General features: G+C 39.4%; 1 pseudogene; it reads left to right on the top strand.

Moving 5' to 3' along the window:
• The first annotated feature begins 9,760 nt into the window (after positions 1-9,760).
• On the top strand, positions 9,761-11,519 carry LOC100350762 (eukaryotic initiation factor 4A-II pseudogene; annotated as a pseudogene).
• The last annotated feature ends 269 nt before the right edge of the window (positions 11,520-11,788 follow it).

Below are 11,788 nucleotides of genomic sequence, written 5' to 3'. Positions count from 1 at the left end.
GACATTATGGTGTGTTCATGGATTTATTCTAGATGCATATCTTAAGCACCTTCTATAGACCATGCTTATTGCTAGTCACTTTGAGTGAGTATAATGGCAATAATAATTTTTAGAATAAAATATTAGAACACAGAAACAGTGATCTGAGAAGGCTGCTTCCATATTCTAGTGAAAGCACTGGTTAATTAAATGAAAATGTCAAGGGTAGCATGGCCGTAGAGTGGAAGAATATTTGTATATGTATTTTCCTATTGCAGTGTGGATCCTCATTTCAATCTATGTTCTGAATATGTTTTACCTCGCATCTGGTTTCAAGCTATGTCTTAATTTCTACCTAGTCTTTTTCATCCATTATTCCTGCAGTGTAGTCACACAACTCATACTTTGGTGGGGAAGACACTTTTCTGCATAGAAGAGATTAGAGAAAATGTGTGGAGTGTACTTTGTTTATCTCCTTGGAGCTCCAGTTTGGAGAACACTATACCTCAGGGCTTGCCTGATAATACCCATCATTACCAGTCATCGTCAAGGTTTTACTGGTAATAGTAACTAGGAATGGTAACTAGTCAACCAAGACAGACTGAGGTGTTAGAAGTGGGATGGCCGGAAAGGCAACTTGGAAGGATCTGGGGTGGAACTGCTGCAACTTGGGAATGCCTCATAGAAGATTTCTCTACTATTTTCATATTCAGGTTTGACACACTAAATAACAGTATAGTAAAATCTCCATCTTGGCAACACACAAAAAAGTTAAAACTATCTTTTCTTTCTACACTTTATTTTTCTCTTTATTGGAACAGATAATAGCATTGATATATTGTCAATGGGATTTAAATAAATAATCTATTTGTATCATTAAAATAACATCAAATTTGAAAATTATAGAAATATTTTTAAACTAATAAACATTTATAATTTGACCATACTTAAAGATAACCGCTATTAAAAATTAAATATACTATTTTTATATAGTTTATGTCATATTGTACATAAAGTTTTATATCTTGCCTTTTTAACTTTAGCATCAATTTAGTGGTTGCATAGTAGACTATCAAAGTGTTACAATAATTTAATCATTCCCGTATAGTTGTTGACCTTAGAGTAGCGTTCAGTTGCTTTCCTAGGCACATTAGCAGGGAGCTAGATCTGAAGTGGAGCAGCTGGTGCCCATATGGGATGCCAGCACTCCAGGCAGCAGCTTTACCCACTATACAACCGAGCAGGCTCCACTGATGGTGATACTTATGTCAAATTAATCACACTCTTATGTTGTGCCTTTTTGTGTGCTTTCTATTACAGAAAATATATACAACATAAAATTTCTCACCTAAATCATTTTAAAATATACAGTTTAGTGGTATTAAATACATTCATAATGTTATGCTACATTCCATCTCCATAATTCTTTTCATTCTGTAGAATTGACATCTTATATCCATTAGACAATAACTGAAGTTAGAGATTGTTCCAGGTACCTATATAACTGAACCATACCATGATTGAACCGAGGATCTTGAATAAGTTACTGGAATACAGTTACTATTATGTATGACAAGTAAAAGAAAAAAAGCCTTAGTAATCTGACATGTATCCTTGTTTTCTCAGAATAAGAGGATAACTCTTTTTCTCTGTAAAATGAACAAACATTTTCCCCCTCACCACTATGTTGCTATGAGGATGCATCCCCTAATCATCAGTTTTTTTTTTACTTGTCCTCTATCTTCCTAAAATTTTATTTTCTTCATTAATTATTCCTGTTAAGAAAAATGAAACAAGGAAGTTGGCTTGGCTTGGGCCTTTGAACTCAATAAGACTAACAATGATGATAATGACTATCAATTATTAAATGACTGTTACTAAAATTTTCATAAGTCATTTCTTTTTCTCACAAGTCTGCAGGGAACAACCTTTGATCTCGTCTTCAACTACAGTGAATCAAGCATTAGAGGGGTTGTAAGTCCACCAAAGTGAGGCAACTTCAAGAGTTGGACGCCAAAACCTGCTTCTTTTTGTCCTATATTCCGCTGACTCACTTTAAAAGATTTCTTCATGACTATTCCCGTATCACTGCTCCTGACATTTTTCTTGAGCAAAAGGCTATGCAATGCTGGTTAAGATAGCAGATGTTAGAGCCATACCTCCAAGACCTAAATCCCAACTTGACCACTTACCTGTGTGAAGAAGGAAAACCGACTTGAAACCTCCCAGAATCTCCATTTCCTCATCTGCCATGAAGGATGAACAACTTGGATGTTGCAAGGTCACGTACATAAGGCATGATGAAGGGTTCCTGGCATTGAGTACAGGTCCTGTGTGTGTTTGGTACTATTGAAAGTTGAGATTCTCTCTGTCTCTCTCTCTCTCTCTCACTGTCCACTCTGCCTGTCAAAAGAAAAAAAAAAGTTGAGATAATGCATGTAAAATGGTTAGGGCAGTATCTGTCCCTTAGGAAATGTTTCATACATTTCTATTTCACTTTGAAATCTGCTCTATTTTTACAACAAATATAGTGGTTAACTGGTCTTTCAGGAATATTGTTGCTGTGGATTTGTTCTGAGAGGAGGAGCATGGTGGGGGCAAGAGGCGCAGAGTCGCCACACAGACACTGGGAGTCAGGTGAAAGCGGGCCAGAGGCGAGCAGCCCACAGACTCGTTTATTTCAGTTGGTACAGCAGCTTATGCAGCTGAGGCAGCCGATCTGGTCAAGGGGTGGTTTATGCCCTAACCAATCATAGCCTATTGCCAGGCAGGATTCATAGCCAGGTGGTTTCCCAGGTGGTTTCCCAGGGGGTTTCTGAAGCCATTCCTGAGTAACTGACACTTGCTTGGCAGCGGCCATCTTGGTATGGCCTTCTCATTCCACCCCACAGAATATGGCTCATGTTTTCTCCCTCTCCTCTCCCTGCAATTGTTCCCTTTATCCCGCTCCCCCCCACTTTCTTCTTCCCTGCCTCCAATTTTGTGCCAAGTAACTACGGCTTACTCAATTCTATGTTCTATGAACCATTGTTTTAGGGAAACCTATTGTTACCCTAATGTTCCAGACCAACAGAAATTGTCATGCATTCAGAGACAAACATTGCACTTTCCTATATCATAAAAAAAGTTCACCGAAACAGTAGTCAATTTAAAAAACAAAACAAAGACCTTCAGGCTTTGAAAGTAGAATTAGCTTAAAGAGAAGAAATTCTCCCATTTTATGAGAGAGAGATTCATGATAATGACAGACTGCTCACAGCTGAAGCACAGCTTGAGTCTAAAGTGGGTAAAAGTTTGAATGATCCAACCATTTCACTTGGGGTGTGACAGGTAATCAAGTCTCTGCCCAGAACAAACTTACTTTACCTGTTCTTGGCTGACAGATTCATTGCTTCCTTGAAGGCTTTTGATTTAGCAACCCTCTTCCCTGACTAGTTTCCTTATTCTTAATCAAGCTGGAATGAGACTTTTCAACTTAATGAATAATGAGAAAGGGAGGAATCTGGACTCATCATTTACCACTCCCACTGAATGAGTTGTCACTCATCTTCAACACAACAAATTTCTCTGTCTTATGTACTGTGAAAATTCATAGCTTCTCTAGCATCGTGGTACTTTTCTGTGAAGAATTTGGCATTCATTGTAAAGGTATTATCTTAACTTCTGCCAAATTAAATTTTTTTTTTTTTTTTTTTTTTTTTTTTTTTTTGACAGGCAGAGTGGACAGTGAGAGAGAGAGACAGAGAGAGAAAGGTCTTCCTTTGCCGTTGGTTCACCCTCCAATGGCCGCCGCTGCAGCCGGCGCACCGCGCTGATCCTGGCAGGAGCCAGGAGCCAGGTGCTTTTTCCTGGTCTCCCATGGGGTGCAGGGCCCAAGCACCTGGGCCATCCTCCACTGCACTCCCTGGCCATAGCAGAGAGCTGGCCTGGAAGAGGGGCAACCGGGACAGAATCCGGCGCCCCAACCGGGACTAGAACCCGGTGTGCCGGCGCCGCAAGGTGGAGGATTAGCCTATTGAGCCACGGCGCCGGCTGCCAAATTAAATTTTAAGTCAGTATTGCTATTAGGAATAAAAAGAGCAAAACCAGAGTGAAAATAAAAAAATAAGACCACAAGATAATTCGGCTGTGGGGATTAAACAACAGGAAAAGGAGCTCTTGGAAACTGTGGTAACTGGGAATCAAGCCACGATCCTCTTGGGCAATTTTGACTGAGTCTTCAATATCTGATCCAATGCTCTGTACCTTACATTTATTTATTTATTTATTTATTTTGGACAGGCCGAGTGGACAGTGAGAGAGAGAGACAGAGAGAAAGGTCTTCCTTTGTCGTTGGTTCACCCTCCAATGGCCGCCGTGGCCGGCACGCTGCAGCCAGTGCACCGTGCTGATCCGATGGCAGGAGCCAGGTGCTTCTCCTGGTCTCCCATGGGGTGCAGGGCCAAGGACTTGGGCCATCCTCCACTGCCCTCCCGGGCCACAGCAGAGAGCTGGCCTGGAAGAGGGGCAACTGGGACAGAATCCGGCGCCCCGACCGGGACTAGAACCCTGTGTGCTGGCGCCGCAAGGCGGAGGATTAGCCTAGTGAGCCGCAGAGCCGGCCTTGTACCTTACATTTAAATAACAGCTCCGTGTGAGGCATCAAAGGAATGGGGGAAGCTTCTCACAAGCCTCGCTTTAATCACCTAAAAAGTCCTTCCCAGCAGGACAAGATTCTTTAAAACTAGGCAGGACACAGCATACCATCACTGGTGTAAAATCAGAGAGAAATTCACCCCACCTAGCAACTAAAATTTACATTAATCTCTCTCCTTTTATTTTGTTAAGGGATGCCATACTCTTCTGTTAACTTTTTAAAATGGTGCTATCAGAGAAATCATTCACATGCCACACAATTCACTCATTTATGTGGTACAGTTAATTGGTTTTTAGTATGTATCCAAAGTTATATAACTATCATGATTATCTAATTTCAGAACATTTTCCAGATACCCCAAAAGAAGCTCCATACTCATTAGCACTTCCTATTCCCTCTCCTCTATTCCCAACTAGGCAACCTGTAATCCACTCTCTGTCTCTAAATATTTATCAATTCTGTATATTTCATGTAAGTGGAAACATATCATATATGGTCTTTCGTGACAGGGTTCTTTTACCAAGCCTAATAAGTTCAAGGTTCACTGATATTGTAGCATGTAACAGTACTGCATTCTTTTTATTGTTGAATAACTTTCTATTCTACGGCTATGCTATGTTTTGTTTAACCAGTAATGGACATTTGGATTGCTTCCATTCTGGGCCTATTGTGAATAACACTGCTATAAACATTTGTGTACATGTTTTTGTGTGACCACATATTTTCACTTCTCTTAGGTCTATATGTATTAGTAGAAGGGCTAGGTCATGTGATAACTCTATGCTTAACTTTTTGACATATTGCCAAATTATTTTCCAAGATGATTATACCATTTTACATTTCCACAATGAATGCATGAAAGTTTTCATTGATTCACATTCTAACATTTGTTATTGTTTGTCTTTGTGGTTTTAGCCAATCTGATGGTTGTGTTGTGAAATGGCATCTCATCATGATTTTGATTCGCATTTCCCTAATGAACAATGGTATTGAGTATCTTTTCATGTATTTATTGATCATTTTTATTTTATTTTTGGAGAAATATCTACTCAATTTATTTACCTATTAAAAAAATTGTTACAAGGTAGGGGGTTGGTTTGTGGAGGGAGGGAAAGAGGTGTTTGACAGGGAGAAAGATAGGGGGAGAAATATTTAAGGGATAGACAAACTGAAGGAGACAGAGGGAGCTCTCACTTTCTGGTTCACTTTCCAAATGTCTATAATGGATAGGAGGGGAGCCAAGAGCCAGGAACACAATCCAGGCATCCCATGTGAGTGGCAGACACCCAATCACTTGAGCTATCACTTTCTCTACCTTCTGGCCTCCAGGGTCTACAAGGGCAGAAGCTGGATTTGAGAGCCAGAACCAGGAATGGAACTCAGGCTCTCTGATGCAGGATGTGTGAATCTTTGCTTGGTCAAACACCTGCTCCTATTTGTCCATTTTTACACTGAGTTTTTAAAAAATATTTGAGTTATAAGAGTTTTGTAAAAAAATATATTCTAGCTACAAATTCTTTTTCATATATTTGATTTGCAAAGATTTTCTCTCATCTTTTAAGCAGTTACTTCAACTTTCTGGATGAAGTTCTTTGAGAAATGCAAGTTGATCATTTTGATGATGACTAATTTCTCTCTTTTTTGGGTCTCTTGTGGATTTGGTGCTGTATTTATGAAACCATTACTAAACCAAGATTTACTTCTATGTTTCCTTCTGAGAGTTCAGAGTTTCAGTTCTTACATTTAGTTGCACTATCCATTTTGAATTGATTTTTGTACATGATGTGAAGTATTCAAATTCATTCTTTTGTATGTGGATATCAAATTGTCCCAGCTTCATTTGGTTGAAAGAGTGTTCTTTCCTCAATGAATTGTCTTCCTTCTGGGACAGTGTGCCATCTTAACAATATTAGTGTTCTGAGTCATGGAAATGAAAGTTCTATTTATTTAGTTCTTTATTTTTTTTAGTAATATCTTATAGTTTTCAGGATACAAGTCTTGTATTCATCATTAAACTCTTACTTTTTTAAGAAAACTTTTATTTAATAAATATAAATTTTGAAAGTACAACCTTTGGATTATAGTGGTTTTTCCCCCATAACCACCCTCCCACACACAAACCATCCCATCTCCTATTCCCTCTCTCATCCCATTCTTCATTAAGATTCATTTTCAATCATCTTTATATACAGAAGATCAACTTAGTATATACTAACTAAAAATTTCAACAGATTGCACACACAAAGTATAAAGTACTGTTTGAAGACTACTTTTACTGTTAATTTTCATAGTACTACACATTAAGGACAGAGATTCTACACAAGGAGTAAGTGCACAGTGACTCCTGTTGTTGATTTAACAATTGACACTCTTATTTATGACGTCAGTAATCACCCAAGGCACTTGTCATGAGCTGCCAAGTCTATGGAAGCCTCTTGAGTTCACAAACTCTGACCCTATTTAGACAAGGCCATAATCAAAGTAGAAAAATCTCTCTTTCCTTCAGAGAAAGATACCTCCTTCTTTGATAGCTCATTCTTTCCATTGGGATCTCACACACAGAGATCTTTCATTTAGGTCATTTGTTGCCACAGTGTCTTGGCTTTCCATGCTTGAGAAACTCTCATGAGCTCTTTAGCCAGATCTGAATGCCTTAAGGGCTGATTCTGAGGCTAGAGTGCTGTTTAGGGCATTTGCCATTCTATGAGTCTGCCATGTATCCCACTTCCCACGTTGGATCGTTCTCTCCTTTTTAATTTATCAAATATTAGCAGACACTGGTCTTATTTATGTGATCCCTTTGATACTTAATCCTATCTTTATGATCAATTGTGAACTTAAACTGATCACTTTGACTAGTAAGATGACATCAGTACCTGCCAACTTAGTTGGATTTGGAGTCCATGGCACATTAAACTCTTAACATAAGCTCAATTGTGAATAAAGTTTAGCAATGTCTAGGAACTCTGTCATGGTGATACCATCCCAATTACCTAGCTTAGTATCTTGAATTGTGGTTGACAATCTCTGTGCTCACTGAAATGAATTGAATAAATATTTTTCATATTTATAGAAAGCTCATGGTATCATTTCCTCATTTCCTTTTTTTTTTGACAGGCAGAGTGGACAGTGAAAGAGACAGAGAGAAAGGTCTTCCTTTTGCCGTTGGTTCACCCTCCAATGGCCGCCGCGGCCGGCGCGCTGCAGCCGGTGCACCGCGCTGATCCGATGGCAGGAGCCAGGTGCTTCTCCTGGTCTCCCATGGGGTGCAGGGCCCAAGTACTTGGGCCATCCTCCACTGCACTCCCTGGCCACAGCAGAGAGCTGGCCTGAAGAGGGGCAACTGGGACAGAATCCGGCGCCCCGACCGGGACTAGAACCCGGTGTGCCGGCGCCGCAAGGCGGAGGATTAGCCCAGTGAGCTGCAGCGCCGGCCCATTTCCTTTTTCTATAACATTACATTAAGAAGACATGGCAAGTATTAAAATCATTTAATAAGAAAGTTAACTGATGGGTAGTACTTGAAAGCCAAAAAGTTGGTTGACATGATCAAAGACTCAGTCAATGTCAAATATGAAATCAGGGCACAACTCAATTTTTCCTCTAGTAATATATTAATTGTAAAGCTTTTAAGCCAAGAGGAGCAAGGAGAAGATTGGGCAGGAAGGGTGGCACTGTTATTTTTACTGAATTATATTAAAATGTATATTATCACATCATCTCACTTCTTTAGGGCTAAAAGCAGGTTTCACTCAGGAGTCACCTTTTTTTCTTAAACTTACAAATTAGCGAAGTGTTTGGTAAGGAAACATGCAGTTATCTGATGCCATGTTTCAGTGACCTCAGTGACATTGCTGTGAGGATACAAGAATCTCAACTTATTGAAAGTTAAAGATGTAGCAAACTTTCTAGACTCCACTTTGTACTTGTCTTTCAAAGGTAAAAATCTCTTTAACAAAGTAATGCTTTCTAGAATTTTATCTGTGCTATGAGATTTAGAACTGAATGTCCAGTTAAGCATCTGGTTGGAAGTTGGATAAACAAGTTGTGGGTGAAAACAGGAGTTAAATTGCCATGACTGAAAGCGAGCAAGACATGGAAGTTTAGCAATTACTGAGAGCACTTCCCATCCAGAAGGGCACTGTCAAGATGAGGCAACCAAATATACAATACCTGATGCATGCTGATTACAAAAACACTCTCATTAACAAGCAGAAAGGAGGCCTACTGATAATTTCTTGATGATGAAAAAAAGGAGGCGTAGGGGCTGGAGCTGTGGCGCAGTGGGTTAACGCCCTGGTCTGAAGCACCAGAATTCCATATGGGTGAAGGTTCGAGACCTGGCTGCTCCATTTCCAATCCAGCTCTCTGCTGTGGCCTGGGAAAGCAGTAGAAGGTGGCCCAAGTCCTTGGGCCCCAGCACCCATGTGGGAGACCTGGAAGAAGCTCCTGGCTTTAGATCAGCACAGCTCCAGCCATTGCTGCCAGTTGGGGAGTGAACCAGCAGATGAAAGACCTCTCTCTCTGCCTCTCCTCTCTCTGTGTAACTCTGACTTTCAAATAGATAGATAAATCTTAAAAAAAAAAAGGAGGTATAGTAAGATATACTTGTTATTAAGGGTACCAGACGTTATAGCCTACCGGGAACTGCTATGATTGACACTTGCCTTTTAGATTTCAACTGGGTGAATGATGATTCCTATCTGGATCAAGAAATGTGCAATTATGAGTTCTTAGAAAACAACAACTTGACCCTCCAGGAAGTATTCCCCTAGAAAGCCGGATTAAAATCTGTGATAATTTCTTTTCTGCAGGAACAGAACGCGGAAAACAGAATGAAACAGAAGAACTTGCAGATAAATATGTGAATTAAGTGGCTGTTAACTGTATATTTATTATCTTATTCATTGTTTAGACCCAAACCAATGACTTGATGAATGGTGAAGGCCATGAAATAGACCCTTGGCATATGTGGATGAATACACATGTATTGAAAGCATTTTGAAAGCCCATGAATATTGTAGTTTTGATGAACCTCAAGCTTGAATTCTGAATTTGAGATTGGTATGAACAAGCTGCTTGATTAGAAATCAAGTTTTTTATTTGATTTGCTTGTTTTTGTTTTTAATTTGCCAACAAATGCCTTTTTCAGTTGGGCGCTGAGTGGCTGTTCGGACATGTCTGGTGGCTCTGCGGACTATAACAGAGAACATGGCGGCCCAGAGGGAATGGACCCCGATGGTGTCATCGTGAGCAACTGGAATGAGATTGTTGATAACTTTGATGATATGAATTTAAAGGAGTCTCTTCTTCGGGGCATCTATGCTTACGGTTTTGAGAAGCCTTCAGCTATTCAGCAAAGAGCTATTATTCCTTGCATTAAAGATCCAAAAGGTAATTCTGGCACTTGGAGACTATATGGGAGCAACTTGTCATGCCTACATTGGTGGAACAAACGTTAGGAATGAAATGCAAAAATTGCAGGCAGAAGCACCACATATCATTGTTGGTATACCAGGGAGAGTATTTGATATGTTAAACAGAAGATATCTTTCTCCAAAATGGATCAAAATGTTCGTTTTGGATGAAGCAGATGAAATGTTGAGCAGAGGGTTTAAGGATCAAATCTATGAGATTTTTCAAAACTAAATACCAGTATTCAGGTTGTGTTGCTTTCTGCCATGATGCCAACTGATGTGTTAGAAGTGACCAAAAAATTCATGAGAGTTCCAATTCGAATTCTGGTTAAGAAGGAAGAATTGACCCTTGAAGGAATCAAACAGTTCTATATTAATGTTGAAAGAGAGGAATGGAAGTTGGATACACTTTGTGACTTGTATGAAACACTGACCATTACGCAGGCTGTTATTTTTCTCAATACAAGGCGCAAAGTGGACTGGCTCACTGAGAAAATGCATGCCAGGGACTTCACAGTTTCTGCTCTGCATGGTGACATGGACCAGAAGGAAAGAGATGTCATCATGAGAGAATTCCGGTCAGGATCAAGCCATGTTCTGATCACTACTGACTTGTTGGCTCGTGGGATTGATGTACAACAAGTGTCTTTGGTTATAAACTACGATCTACCTACCAATCGTGAAAACTATATTCACAGAATTGGCAGAGGGGGTCGATTTGGGAGGAAAGGTGTGGCTATAAACTTTGTTACTCAAGAAGACAAGAGGATTCTTCGTGACATTGAGACTTTCTACAATACTACAGTGGAGGAAATGCCCATGAATGTGGCTGACCTTATTTAATTCCTGGGATGAGATAGTTTGAATGCAGTGCTCGCTGTTGCTGAATAGGCGATCACAACGTGCCTTGTGCTTCTTTCTTTGGGAATATTTGAATCTTGTCTCAATGCTCATAATGGATCAGAAATACAGATTTTGATAGCAAAGCGACATTAGTCGTGAGCTCTTGTGAGGAAAGTCATTGGCTTATTCCTCTTTAAAGTTAGACTGTTGGGGTGGGTATAAAAGATGGGGTCTGTAAAATCTTTCTTTCTTAGACATTTATTTCCTAGTTCTGTAGAAATGGTTGTATTAGATGTTCTCTATCATTTAATAATATACTTGTGGACTAAAAGGTATAAGTGCTGTATAAAATCAGCCAATTATGTTAAACTAGCATATCTGCCTTTATTGTGTTTGTCATTAGCCTGAATAGAAGGGCCTTTAAAATTGATTTTTTTTAAGAAAGCATTTGAATGCGTTTTTGTTTGTTATTGTATTTATTCAATAAAGTATTTAATTAGTGCTAAGTGTGAACTGGACCCTGTTGCTAGCCCCAGCAAGCAATCATATCTTAGGTAGGGTTAAACTCCCAGTAAAATTGCCATATTGCACATGTCTTAATGAAGTTTGAATGTTAAATAAATTGTATATTCACTTTAAAAAAATTTGCCAACAAATGAAAAACTGGCTAAATTAGCTAGGAGTTAATGTGAGCATACATAGTAAAATATTTGAGTTACTTTGGGCTTTATTTCACAATGCCCCTGTCTCCCATTAACAAAGATAACTGAGTTTGTTTGGAGGAGATGAAGTAGCTTCACATTTCTGTTTAGGATTTTCTCAGAGGTGGCAGATGGTAGGAAGGAAGGCTTTTGTCATAAAGCTGCTTTTCCATAGAAGGTATCCAAATTTAATTCAGGAGAAAATTAAATAA

This window comes from Oryctolagus cuniculus, chromosome 4 (assembly GCF_051225735.1).
Source record: "Oryctolagus cuniculus isolate XC-2025 breed Fujian yellow rabbit chromosome 4, ASM5122573v1, whole genome shotgun sequence".
Taxonomy (NCBI): Eukaryota; Metazoa; Chordata; class Mammalia; order Lagomorpha; family Leporidae; genus Oryctolagus; species Oryctolagus cuniculus.
The sequence above is the reverse complement of the archived record's forward strand: the minus strand, read 5'-3'. Positions and strand labels throughout refer to the sequence as shown.